The sequence below is a fragment of the Phasianus colchicus genome, chromosome 6 (genome assembly GCF_987193195.1).
Source record: "Phasianus colchicus chromosome 6, bPhaCol1.hap1.1, whole genome shotgun sequence".
NCBI classification, from domain to species: Eukaryota; Metazoa; Chordata; class Aves; order Galliformes; family Phasianidae; genus Phasianus; species Phasianus colchicus.
Genome location: NC_143441.1, coordinates 38,479,844 through 38,494,896, shown reverse-complemented (window position 1 = coordinate 38,494,896; position 15,053 = coordinate 38,479,844).

Here is a 15,053-nt window from a genome sequence, read left to right as displayed (position 1 = left end):
CATTAGAGAAACAACAGGTTCACGGCACACAAGAAACTAGTGAGGTAATACTAAGGGAGTAATCTTACATAGTGAGATAATGAGCCTATGGTAAACTGTAATGAGATTATTCCCCAGAGGCTTGTCTTTATAAGAATCTTTAGGTACAATCAAGGCTTTAATCATGCTGCTGCTGCCCTGCAACAACCTGGCTGATGGCTCACGAGTTTGCAGAGGATAAGAAAGAGTGAAAATGCTGGGCTCTGTGCAGGGAGTTGTGTGCAGCATTTGCAGAGGATGCTGAGAGCAGTTCCCAAGGCAGCTGTGGAGAGAACAGATTCAGGCTGCCTGTCTTGGGCAATAGCAGTGCCTTTCAGAATTCAGTCTTTCAGCACAATTCTCACATTTTAGCCAGCTGACAGCCTGCTCTTTGAAAGGGTATCTGTGTAACTGTGTGAACATGGATCGGATCCCCGCATTGTTGTGCACTGCCCTGTGAACTCAATACACCAAGGTGGGAGTTCACTCAGATCAGCACCTTTGGTACATTTCACCAAGTGCATCAATTTCACTTTATAGCAAATCACCTGAATTTGACCTGAGTTGTTACAGCAAGGGATATTCTGCAAACTCAAGGCCAACAGATCTGCTTTCTCAAACAAATCTATGCTCTTTTCTAAGGCTTGCAATACCTTTTTCTGTACCCATAATAAGAATTTCTGGTGAAATCAGCATGGCCCGTATAGAAAAACATTTATTTTTGAAAATCTTCCACTCCTTGACTTTTCTCCAAGCTGCTATTTCTGCATGGGGTTTATGGCCAGACTGACTGATCCTGATTGTCCTTCTGGCTAGAGAAGTGTATGCCCAAAGACCATATTTCTGGGGCACTTCTGGGGTTATTTGACATTGTTTCAGTTCTGAAGTGTGAATAATGTGTGTGTGAGGGGGTGAACTGCTCTGGAGAGAGCAAGTAAGTTTAAAAAATAAAGAGGGAAAAAAGCAACATCCTTGGTTGGCTATGAGCAGAGACCACGTGAACAGACTGGCACTGATGCTGTGATGGACCCACAGGAAAAAGCTCTCGTATTTCTCAAATACTTATTTTTTTAATAGCAAAAGTTACTTCACTCACAGCAGTAGTTATTAATGAACAGAGCAAATGTATCATCACATAGTTTATCTGCATGATAATGTGCGCTATTTTAGTTTAACGTGGTGCTGCGTGTTGCAAGAGTGTGCTTATTTAATTTGAGAAGAATCTATTTCAATTTGTTATCATCCTGCCCTGAGCTCATATGAAGTCAAATAGAAAAAGACCTGTCCCAGTAGATCGCTGAATTAACCACACACTTTCAAAGCAACCTGTCCCACAGGGTGCGGTTCGTAAGGCAGTTTTGTAGATATCTGTATCTGAATTGGTCACCACTACCTAACTATCTGTAGTCAGTGAATCTGAGGCGCAATTCCTTCCATCCTAAAGAAGATTAGTGAATAATATTAGTTGAATTATATCGCATGGACATGTCTCCTTTCCCGTGGCCCCCATACAGAGGTAAGGGAGACAAACTCAGCTGAAGATTTCTAGGCTCTTATACTGTAAACTCAGGTCATCCTCCCTGTTGTGCTCCAGATATGTGACCCGAGTCCTCCATGCAAGGCCCAGTCCCATGGTGAGCTCTGGTGTCCTCTGCCTCAGGTGCTGGTGGGTTATGTGGATGCAGAAAATAACGTGGGTTTGATTGCCACTAACAGGCAACACAAGCAGTAGCTCCAGGAGAGATGGGAGCAGGTAGAAAAGGAATGTAATGCTGAGCTGAAGTGAGGTTATCACTCTGACCTTTCAGTTTGCTCCCGCTGGGAGCACTTCTCTCCCCTTTTCACAATGTCCTATTCATAAAAATATAAAAAAGAACATTTCATTGGCGTAGCGTGATGTTCAAGACACTGCTAGTTTTTAAAATTACTGAAATTTATTATAAAATTGTGTATAAAATTTGTTATTCATCCCCTTAAGAAAGAGAAACGATGAATAAAGTAAAATGGTTTCTTGATGTCTTTTGAATTAATTAAAAAAGATCCATTCCTAAACTTTTGGGAAAAGATGTGATGCTGAACTTGGGGATCATACAGAATAGAAGGGATCCTGTACCTCCCACAAAACAGTGCAAGCTCCAGTGTGGAGCACTGCAGGTGAAAGAAACAATAAAAATCTGAGACCCCATGATGGAATTGTTTTCCAAATTCAATAACAAACTCTAATTGGATTTGGGAGAGCTTTTCAAGTTCCAAAGGATTCTGAGTGTTTCAATTATTTGGATATTCTCCTATTATCTGATATATTAAGGCAGTTAAAACCTGTTAAAAATGTGAACTATGTCTCTATATATTTTGTGGTGTTATCAGTTAATCCCAAGTCTGCTCAAGGAATCCAGTTCATAGTCTGGGATTTAGAAAGATGGCATAAATGTTCCTTTGCCTCTTACTGTGCATCCTTGCAACCCACTACATTTAATTACAGCCTCTTCCAGCTTGATTGATGGAGATCCTTGCTCTTGTGCCTCCTGGCACCTGTTGTCTTCCCACCCACCACCCAAGTAACTCAGTCCTATAGTTTTTGCAACTCTGTCATCTATTGCTCACCTGCTCTGGGCTCCTCTGCATAAAACCTCGTCTGCAGAAGCTGAACGGTGAGCTCTGATGTAACCCAGTGAGCTGGAGGGGGTACTGTGTCCCTCGTAGTAGCCACCCGTCATTTCTCAGGCAGCAAATGGCAAGAGAATGTGGAGAAAAGAGGGTGAGGAGGAGAGGAATGGCAAAATATAAGGAAGTTCAGCCAAGATTACATCAGCAACCAACTGAAAAGATACAATAGATCTAGAATCTTAGAAATACTGTTAAGAAAAAGGAAGAGAAAGAGAAAAATCCAAAATCCTTAACTATGTTTAGAATTTTTTTAGTATCAAAGAGGTAGTGGAGGTGCCACTTCACAGGGAAAGATAGAACAAGCCATAAGATCATTTGAAACTCAGCATGGCAACAGCTGGCAAGACAGATAAATGCAGCCTCTATGGAAGGAGAGCAATTGTTCAAGGCTGACTGAAGTAGAGGAACTGGGAATAAGGAGATGAAACTGAACATCAGATTACTCATTACTGATTAAGTTTCCCTGGAGTCACTGCTTTTATTAAGAGAAGAGAGGCCCCAGAGGTTGAAGAACTCAACTAGACAAAAGTAGGCATCATCTTCTGGAAGAGGCTGACAGACATCATGAGATGATGATGAAGAGTCCTTTGGCAGGGCCTTGAGCCAGCTTGCCCAGCACACCAGCAGATTTCCACATGCTGACAAATTGTGCAAAACTTGAAAATATCTCTGTCAAGCTCAAGGGAAATGTGCGTGTTTGCAGTGGGGAACTTCTGTCTAGTTGTCATGGCAAAACACCATGTTGATCTCTTAACACTTTCATACAGCTATATGTATATATATATATATATAAAGGAATAATAGGATTAGCTGGCTAACTACATTGCTGAGACCTAAGCATAATTAACGATTCAAACTTACTCTACTTCTAGGTGAAATTCTTAGACCTGAGGTCACTTCACAGAAGATAAATGATGTTCATCATTTCTAAGGGCTAGAAACTCTGCATCTCTACTTTGATGTCTAACAGCAACCTCTCATTGTGTTAGAGGGTCTTCCTGTGTAAGGTTTTTAAGACTGTATTTATCTCTGGATTCTTCATTGTTGTAAGCAAAGTTGCTTTACATAATTATATGAAAAGAGCAAAATATTCAGTATTTTATTATCACTTAAAAGGGGAAGATTTATTTTTTTTACATGGCAGGCTGGAATTCAGCTTCATTTAATGATCTGAAGTGAGCAAACATCAGTTCTCACAATTATGGAGTCTAAACTTAAGACAGGCTTCAGCTGCACACACACAGTATTTCTGATGTTTTGAGGGAGAATGAAAAGCTAAAATGAAAACAGACTCTAAATGTTTTTTTGTATACTAAATATTCCTATTAAGAGCATTGCTTTGGCTTGGCAGATCATAGTAATGCATTTGATGAGTGCAATATGTGTAATATTTCCTGGTATTTCTATTTCAAGATAGATCAGAAGTATGATTGCTATCACTGTAGCCTGTGAAGTCAGAGACACAATCCAAACATATTCTTTAGCAGTATCTTGAAATGAGATACATTTGAAAGATACTTCTGCCAAGAGAAAAATTGGTTGAAGATTCTCCAAACTTTGTCAAGATAATACAATAATACTTAAGGTATGTGTAAGCTGTGGCAGCTTTAGCACTTTGAAAAGAGAAATCACTGCAAATGAATATAAAACCACAGACACAGCATTTGGGATTTGGAGACTTGTTTTGAACCCTTATTACTCATACACAGTAGTACATAAGCTGTGCTGCCTGAATTCAAAACTGCCTGTCATAGATTTTCTGCTCAGCTTACCAGGATGTGGCTCTTCAGTAGCTGGAGGAATTTGCCTGGGTTTGTCTTGGAGCTGCTGATCACCCTGCCCTCCATGTCTCTGCCAGGCTGCAAAGCCCATTTGGGAGGTAGGATGATGCTTATCTGCTGTTTTTTCCTGTGTTGAAGTAAAACTCATAAAGCAAAACCAGTACAATTCTTACATGCAAGTTATTAAACACAAACAGAATGAACGTTATTAAACTTTGGTGGTCATGTCTCTAAGTGGAGTACCCCTGGATTATTGGGAGCACCAATTGCATCAGACAAGATCAGTTTGATCAGCTGCTGAACTCAACTGGAAGAAACATGCAGAGGATCACCAGTAAACCTGATCAAAAGATCATCTACGAAGGGGACAGAACGTGGTTTAAAGAAGTGTGTCAGGGTTCCAGGAAGTAGGACAGTGCTGAACAAGAAGGTTTCAGAGAAGGACCAGGGTGCCTGTTGCCGAAGGATCCTTGGTATATTTTTCTCTGCAACTACTGTTGCTTTGCTCTTTCGGATATCGGTTTCAAACACATCACTTGAATTTCAGCCATGGGATACATATTGTTTGAATTGATGAGGGAACGTTTTCATGAGCTCTCTTAACAACTATGAACTGAATTATATATTTGTTTAACAGTCATTCTTGCATGAGATGGAATATTTTCCATTTCCTGTCTCTTGCCTATCTTCTTGTTTACAAACAGTATTCAGTGAAAAGAAGCTATTGCTCAAAGGAAGGATTTAATTATAACTTCTTTTTCATTGCCTTAGTTAGAGTGGAGTAAAATGCATTTTATGCTCTCATGTTGGTTTACTAGTCCAGATACTTTGATATTATTCCAAAATTAGTGGTTGCGTATTAAACAAATTAGTAGTGATCTATACTGCTTTAGAGTGAAGCAAGATAATTTCAATTTAAATAATTACACAGTTGATGATATTGCAAAACTGCATAATTCAGAAAAAACATTTTGATCAAACAAATCTAAGCTCATCCAGTCCAACCATCAACCCATTGCCACCATGCCCACTAACTATGTCCCTCAGTGCCACAGCCATATGTTTCTTGAACACCTCCAGGGGAGCAGTGACTCTGCTGGAGCAGCCTGTGCCAATGCATCACTGCTCTTTCTAAGAACAAATTTTTTTAAAATTCCAGCCTGGTGTAACTTACATCCATTACCTCTTATACTATCACTAGTTATCTTCAATTTTTCTGATATTCTTTCTCTAATCTTCACTTCTGTCCAGAACTATTCGTTTAGTTGTATCCTGAAAGTGATCTGCTTCTCACTGAGGCACAGAGAAAATGAACTGTGCCAAAGAAAGGATGCTGTGCAGCAGAGCTCCAGCCAAGACTTGGGATTCATGCATGTGACTTGATAACCAGCAGAGTGATCAAACTATTTTTGTGTTGGGTTTGATGCTTCTGGCTGAAGTTTCTAAGTAGCTGAAGATTCCAGATCCACATATACTGTGCTGCTGTAGCACAATAGATAATAGATTTAAGAAATTGATTTAGCATCAGGTTGATTACTCCTGGTGGATAACAGCACGACCATCTCATGCTAAAGCTGAGGAAAGCATTTGTGGATCCTTCTGTGAGAAAGCTTTGTGTGTGCAAAGAACCCTCCACACCCAAATGAAATGAAAGAAACTCACAACCAGCATGCCATGTGTGGAATCAAAGACTAAAGACTCTTATCTGCCAGCTTGCAATCATATTCAATACCAAAAAATCCTTTTTTTTTCTTCCTGTGCTGATTATGACCCAGAACAGGATCATCCCACAGATTTTGATCCATATATGGTGATGGACTGACTGGAAGAACTTTCTGCAGTCTGCGTGTTGCTGACATTTGATTCATGCCTGCTAAGGCATTTCCCCAAGAGGAAGTCTTTTGGTTAATTTCTACTGCGATGTCTTGAGGGCATTTTCCTTTCTGTGATCTCACAATGAAGCAGAGCCAAATATGTTTGGCATTTGGCTGGGAGACTTCATGGAAACCTGTAAGTGAGAACTGCATTAAGTTCTGCCAGTGAATCAGCAGGAGTGCTCAGTGTTGAGGTTATTGGTAAACAAATGCACATAAATATGCACAAACATTTAAATGTATGTAAACATGAAAAGAAGCCAAATTATCTTTTTGCATCTCCAGAACCCTGCGCTTACTGTACTGTGATGCTGCTGGAGTTGCTGCTGGACACATAACAGTAAGCTGGCAAATACAAGGAATGAACAGAAGCTTGGGTGATGTTTGAAAATAGTCTGGCTTCCAAGGTTATACAGCCCTCAGCCTTAGCCTTAATGTTGTTCCAGAAGTGCCAGGATTTTTAATTTGCTTTATCATTAAATAACTCCTGCCAATTTGCACACAAGCAGACCAGGACCCCGTGGCATATGTTGCCTGGGTTTGTTTGTATGGCCTTGGTATCCAGGCTTGGATACATTTCTGCTAGCAGAAATGAGAAGCTCTCAGTCCAGTTTCCAAAAAAACCCATCTTTACACCCACACTAAAGAGTTAACAGGTCATGGAGCTTTCCTGTAACGGATTTAGAAAAGCAGAAACCAGGGTTATTTACTGTTCCCACACTCTGTGCTCAGAGCAGTTTTAAATTGCTAGGTTAACTAGTCGTTCCTGAAAGAAATTTTCTGTGCCCCAATGTATTCTTTGTGGTTGAAGCAAAAATTACTTACAGACAGTGCAATGTTTCTTGCAAGGGAAGGCTTCAGCCAATGGAATATTTTAAAATTCAACTGTGATATTGGTTAGCTGCTTCCTGGCTGAGGGTTAATTCCATCTACACTTTTCATGCAAACGTTTTGAAGAAATGTCTCACTTGCTAAGAGGCATTGCAGTGGAGATATGATGCAAAGTAGAACATATTTAAAAATTGCCCCCAGTTCTATCCTAGTTACTGTTAATAGCACTGAGATGTAGTGTAAGCACACATCAAGCCAACTTTGATGTCAATTACATCTATGTAAGCAAGATTAGAAATTGGCCCAAGTCTGTATGTTTAAACATGACTGCCTTGAACTCTATTTTCAGGACAGACAATGTTTTCTAGGAAAACAATGCACTTGTTAATTTTAACAGTTTTATCTCAGCACAAATTGGCACCAGTTCTAATATATTCCTAGCTTTTGGCTTTATTTTATGATTGTATTTCCTGAGCATCAGTACAACTCAAGAAGAGTAAGAAGACCTATTTCAATCAACAAAAAACATGTTTGAATATGAAGGAAAAATAATGGGAAAAATGTAAACAACTGACATTGGGCATGATTTTCATATTATGTGAATGACATATTTTCCTCTCTGGCAGGTCTGTATCGGGTCTGTTTCTATCCCATCTGGTATTCAACATTCAGGCTGCTTATTATTAGATGTAGAAATCAATAACACATTTCAAACAGATCAATGCTGTCAGAAAACCTGCCATCATTCAGGAGTAAAACAATCCAACAAGATAAGAATGAATTTATTTTCTCTGGCAGCTGCAATCTTTTTGGATACTCAAAGAACAATGTTTCTTTGACCTCTTGATTAACTGATATACTTAAAGAAGAGAAACAACAGTTGTCCAGCATTTGAAATATCTTAATACAAACCTGAATCTTCCCCAAGGAAAAACAGTTGGGACTGATACTACTAAGGCCAGCAGAAGTCTCAGGTGACTTAAAGCATCTCTGGTACCTTTCCTTTGAGCCCGGACAAGGGGTTTCTGTGCTGGTCTGTAACAAATGCATCACAGTCGATGTGAATGCTACTAAGCTAACTCAAAATTTCAGGACAAAGATTTGACCTACATGCCCCTACCAGACAAGATGAGAGTTTGCAAAGACCACTTTTAAAACAAACAAACAAAAAAAAAGCAAGATTTCATCACAGAACATGAAGGTTCTTAAAAAACAATGTGCAAGAATTCTAGTCCAACCTATGTCAACCAAGAGCAAGGAATGAACCAACAAACACAAGTGTGCAGGAAAACAAGTGAAAGATCTAATCACTAATGGGAAGCATTTATTCCCTTGCTGATTGGACTGTGTGGTGATCTTCATTCACTTTCTCTCTTTTTTTTTTTTTTTTTTTTTTAAGTATTTTCTGTGCTATGATTCACAACAGCTGGAAGTAGTTTGTGTGTATATGTGCCTTTGTGTGTGTGCTGGACAAAAGAACATTACCAATTTGAAAAGGAAAAGGATGGGCACAGTTTCTGGAACTTGGCCATGAAAGGGATAGGTAATGATACAAGAAAGATTAAGTAAGTGGAGAAGGCTGAGGATATTCAAGCCACAAGGCTGCTGCAGTGTGGGTGGGCTCAGCAAGGGTCTCTGCACATCCTGTCCTACCACTAATACCCTGACCCAAGTTCACAGATTTTACAGCTCGGTAGAGCAAGAGGGTGGGTATGTTCACTGCAAAGCTTCTGCAGCCAAAATGTCTTCAGACCGAGGCCTGGCCAGTGACTGATATCTGTGCACAATATTTTCAATTTCTTTTGCATAAACATAATGAGGCGTAGTTTATTGTGGTCCTGAAAGCCTTGGAGATGAGATATTGGGAAAAACAAACAAAGAGACATTCTGCGAGCTCTCTGAGCAGTAAATGATTCCTCTTGGCATGCTCTGACAGGCCATTTCATTTTAACTTTGCTGAATCAGCTTGATGGGGAAAACTCAAAACTCATTGCCAGAGTCTTATGGCAATTTTTCTTCACCACTGTGGTCATAAACAGATGTTGTTATCCTTTATCTTGGGAACCAAATATTCCTTGAGGCAGGTTTGGAGGATGTGCAGATGATTGCTCCAAAATCAGGGAAAGGTTGAGGGTTAGAGGTGTACTCGGGAAGAGAGCATTTGTGTTTCACATCGAACAGACAAGTTCAGTTGAAAGCTTACGTGTGAAGGTGGCCAGTGTGACAACAGAACACATCAGCATCTGTGTTAAACACAACTCTGTGAGTGCTGGGCAGAGACGTGTGTCTCTGATTTTTATCTCATGAAATACCACAAGTAAGTGCAGTATATATAAATTAACCATTTCCTTTCCACAGTGGCGCTACAACACAAATCATCAGCTGGGTCCTATGGAAGTAGTTGCATAGGAAGTCCAGTTCTCAGAGTGAGTTAGCAGAGTGTTGGTTTCAGCAGAAGCTACCAAGAGAATTCAGTGGCGTCCTCCAAAGGGCTACCACCAAAGTCCCATTCCCAGCCAGAAGGGAAGGCAGAGGTTGTGTCCAAGGCCTTTTGCTGAGGATCGTAGTATCACCACAAGCTAATGTTCCCTGGGACAGATTCAACGTTTATTATACTAATTGAAACAAGAAACAAAGATGCATGTTTTCAAGCATGGTATTTTGAACTGTAGACAAATAGGTCCTATGCAGTATTCAGAAGAGTATGAAAGTATTTACTCATTATAGTTCTGTTAATGTAATCAAACATGTTGCTTGCAGTTTACAATATCTTCACATTGCTGAATGACTCATTATAAACTTCAAGAGGTACAAGAGCCACAGCAAACACAGGTGAAAAGTTGTTTATACTGGGACATTCTTCTCATGATCACACATCATGTAATTTATCCCAACAAAAATGTATGTCCAAACATTTGACTGGAGAAGAACCTCATAACTAACTTCACATCCTTCCCTGCCTGCTGAGCTTTGGCAAAAGTCACCATCAGAAGTGTACATTGCTGTCAATGTAATTTTTCTGCTCAGAAGGCGTAAACACTCTGCCCTGACACCTTGACAATGGGCTCTCAGCTAAGCTGTACTAAGAGCTATATGGAAATCTTTCATTACGTCAAGGCATTAATTGGATCCCTCAAAATCTCTGCCATATCCTCTTGTGCTGTGGGGTCCTGTAACCAGTAACCCCTGCTCCTCAAATCAGGCCAGGCCTCCTCTGCAATTGATGTTAGCTGCTTAGAATCAGTTGTCCCCACATCCAGAAGTGCTGTTTCCTACAGAAAACCCATAATGGGGATCATGGTTTCTGATTAATATATCCGTACATTCTTTATGCCTGAATGCATGCCATAATTTGTGAGTAAGAAGGATGTGTTCTCCAAGGAAAGTAATACTTGACTAAATTGTTCTCTTGACGTAAACCTGTAATTTAAAAATTATATATATTTAGAGTGCAAGTCAAAACAGGAAGTGCATTCCCAAAGTGGATAAAGATATTTCTGAACCTAAATATCTAGTGATACAAAATTGCCATGAAATGTCTCTCTCTTCCCCGCCTAACAAAACCACCCCTTACCAAATAAGCGTGCTATTTACGGGAGAGCTTTGCTGCCCAGGCAAGCTGGCTATTGCTGCCTTTTTGACTGTGAGGCAGAGGAGTTTCATAGTTACAGACTGTCCAAAGAGCATTCTGCCATGGGAAAATAAAAGCATATCCGTCAAAAGCAAAGGAAACGTGGCATTAGGAAAGCCTTTATGAAAAGTCGGATAAGAAAGAATGTATCTGGGCAAATCAATACAAATCATTGGCAGACAGCTGAATATCCAGGGGGAGATTCATCCAGATGAATGCAGAGTTTTGCATCTTTGCTGACTTCCATCAGCTCCCTCCATATTCCATTGGGAGCCAGTCAGTCTGGGCAGCTGGGTCTGGGCTGGGACACGTCCTGTGTCCAAGCTGATGTCTAAAACTGGGGAGCAAGAAAAATGCTTAGAAGCTGCCTGCAGACAGCCACGTGGGGAATACTGAAGTTAGGTGCTGTGACTCTGCTGCAGCTGTGAATCTTAACGTCAGGTGAGAGACATTAACAGGAAAATAAAATCTGAGTGTGGAAAAAGAGATTAAACAGGCGTCAGCTGAAAAGAAGCGGTTGCTTTGCTGAGTCCCTTCCTCCACTTAGGGAGCAGCAGCTCATGCCTGAGCCCCATCCCCTTTGGCAGGCAGGCGTTGTGCTTGTGTGGTGACTGTCATGGTGAGCTGCATGGATTGCTCCTCTCCATTACAGAGTTGCCTGCATGCAGCATACACCACCAAATCAGAGTGGTCTATTTCTAGAAACATTTCCAGATTCATAAAGTAGCAAAGCTATATCTGTACATGTAGGTCTACACACACACACACACACACATATTACATGTTTTATTTATAACTTAAGGTTTTGCTTAGGAACTCATGCAGATGTTAGAGCAAACCACGTGAAACATGTTCCAGCAGAGAAGAGTCAGTATGGCATGGCACAGCTGGGTATGGTCACCAATTTTGCTAAAGCCCTAAATCCTAGTGCAATTTCTGATTTATGATATTCAGATACATAATAGCTGAAGGAGTGACTCCGAAGAGTAAGAGCTGTTGCCTCAGAGTTATTTTTATTATTTTTTGAGACACAAATTAGTTTGGAACTACAACCTGTAATTAATTCCATGGCAAATTCCTATTATTATTGTACTTTTCCATGCATTGCAAAACAGCAGATTATTTCAGCTGCATTTCCATGAAAGCCATTTAGTCCAGGCATTGTTTCATGACTACAGGTTGTTTTTTGGGGTAGGTCGGGTGGAGAGTTCACCTCCTTTAAGATCTGAACTCACCCTGGGCTCACCTTTATTTCTCCAGAGGTCTGTCCAATGCACATCAGACACATTTCTCTTGACAGAGGCAACATGCAGGAGATGACATGATCCAAGATCTGCCTTGGTAACTATTTCCCATAACTTCAGAGCCACTGTTCTTTGTGTTTTAGGCTAAAGGGTAGCGTGTCAAGAACCAAGTCATTTTACATTTGTCCATTTGCTCTCCAAAGCATTGTTGCAAGAAATATTAAAGATCCTCTTCCATGCAGAGAAGATTTCAAAGATGTCCTATGCCAACATCTGCTCTACCAGTTGGCTGTGCTCTGGTAAAGAGGTTTAGCTGTGTGCTCTATACTGTTGTGATCATGGATACACAAACCAGTCTAAAAGTCTCTTCCTTGCAGGACACAGCTTCTTTAGTTTAAATAATGTTTAACTGAGGCCCTGCTAGTGCTGCTGGAGTGCTCTATTTGTACTAGCTTAAAGAAAATATCGCCAACATCCTCAGTTACCACATCCTCCACGAAACACAGGATTCAGTGTTCGCTATCTCCTTTTGATATATGTTGTTGTCAGAAGCATATGCAGTATTTGAAGTTTCCTGCCTTTCTAACTGATGTTACTCATCCAATTGTACGTAATTTTTTTATTATTATTTTTTTCATATGAGTCAACAGTATTTTGCTAACTGAAGTTACAGCATGTCTTCGGCGTGCATCAGAAAGTAACCATTGAGGGGAATGCCAGAAAATAACAGAAAAGACTTCAGGCACTCTATTTAGTTGGATTTCACTTAAAAAAGCTTACACCCTTGTCTGATGGTTTTACAGCCCCATTGCACAATAACCTGTTATTATGTGACTTTTTTACCATACTCACCTTAGGCAATATGAGCTCTTATAATTGAAGTGAAACACTGAAGCAGAGTTTCCTACCAGCTACACCATTATGAGTGATACTGATCTACAGTATTCTGTTTTTAGTTCATTTGTAGGGGACAATAATAAAATATTCCTACTAGCTTGATTAATGTGTATCATGAAACAGAAACACCAGAATCAAGGTCAAGAGTATGCGAGCATTTTAATTTCCCTGGTTCTAGCCCATAGTAAAACTCCTCAGGATATAGTCTCCTGGTCTCCTGCAAGTCATTATGTATTTAATTTTCTCCCTGTAAAGTGCTTTTCTTGAATGCAAAGTCTGTGTACTCTAGAGGTAAATGCATTAAGATAAAAGGTTCATAGACTCTTTTTCTAAAGACATCTTAAAATGTCTCATAGGCTTCCTTATGAAATTCCAAGGCAAACCCCAACCAGACTGTCTTCAAAAGATTTCCCAGTGCATTCTCTTTATTTGCACAAAGGAAGGAAGGAAAATTAAAGGGGAGAGGGAGAAGAAAACTGTGGTGAATGTTGTGGCCCTGCAGATTGCTGGAGTCAGACACTTCGGACCTTTGGAGTGTAATGGACATAGTAGTGGGCATGGTGGTGATGGGTCAGTGGTTGGACCAGATGATCTCAGTGGTCTTTTCCAACCTCACCAATGATTCTATAAAAGATCTACTTGGCAGTGCACTGCATGGGATTCTGCCTGTAGCTACATGATTGGTTTCCAGGCCCTTTGGAGCACCTCCTGCTGCCATGCTGCCAGTTCCCCCAGCACAGTACATCCATAGCATGTTTTTGGGTGACCTGCTGCTCCCTCCCATCAGGGTGGAGCCTCCAGTAGAAAAAGCCCAAAGCTCATCTTCTCAAATCACTCTCTCACCAGCAAAACTACCCTAAAAATTGCATTGGTGTGCTGTTACTACTGGCTGACGTGCTGCCCAAACCTGTCTTGCTGGTTTTCCTTGCTGCCTCTCAATCTCCTTGTTTTATCTACCCATTATCTTGTGTGTTTTATTCTGAGGGCTCTTTGAGGAAGAGATGGCGTTCACCTCCTGGAGCAATGAGCTCCAGGAAGAGGCACCCCAAAGTGCTGATGACCTGAATGTCATAATAAATCTAAGTAGTCATGTGAGGAAGTTTAACATTTAAGAATGTGGTACGAAAGAGAAAGATGAGGTAGATAAAGGATATTGCAGCAACCAGCTTGTCATGCAGCTTGGCTTTGTTTTGTACAGGATTTTTGCGAGACTGTAGGCAGCTCTGCTTGTGGAAGGTCTCACTAACCCCTCTGGTTAGGCAGGCTTGGTTACTCTGCAGCACCCAAAAACTGGCAAAGGCATCCTTCCTAGAATTCCACTCTCTGCCAGGGAGTTCTTGCACTCCCAAGGGCTGGTTCCAGCTCCAGGAAGACTGCACTTCCCCTCCCAGCACCTATGGTATGAGAAGTTCTGCTGAAGTCCAGTATAGCTCAGCATCTTCAGCCTCAGCCTAGCACCAGATCAGTCCAAACCAGCTGCTCTCCAGACCCAAAGGAGTTATTGGTGATTTTCTGGGCTAAAAAGGTGAGGCACTTTAGGGATGCAAATGGCTGAGGGCCTTTTTCTGAAGGGCCAGGCTGTCTTCTGTTGTCAGCCAGGAGACTGTGCTAGCCCCAGGTGGCCACAGCCTGGTGGCCCTAGTAGGGGTAGGTCAGCACGGAATGCAACAGTCTTCTTGGCAGCTAAACATGTGTGTGCTATAGACTGTGAGAAAATGACTCCAAAGTGACCTTTGTTTTACCTGCAGGTATACTGCCCTACTCTGTGATCTTGTCAGATCTTGTCAAGCAATCAGTGCTAGGGTAATCTTGGATGATAAAAGCCAGGGAAGACCTCACTGCTGAGGGAGTTTGTGCCTGTAGGATCACAAAAAGTGGAACAGTGAGGCACCAGCATCTTTTATTACTCCATTTTATGAAGAACTTTACAGGAGTCATTAACAACGCATTACAGATGGCTTGCGAAGAGGCCCTGCATCTGAAATCCTGCAGGAGAGAAACTTCTTGCTGAGGGCTGGGCTGAGCCAATTCACTTAATAAAAGCTGTTGTATAGCCAGTTTCTCCCTTTTCTCCCCTACTTCATTAGCCTTTAATGCAAAACAGTGTGCA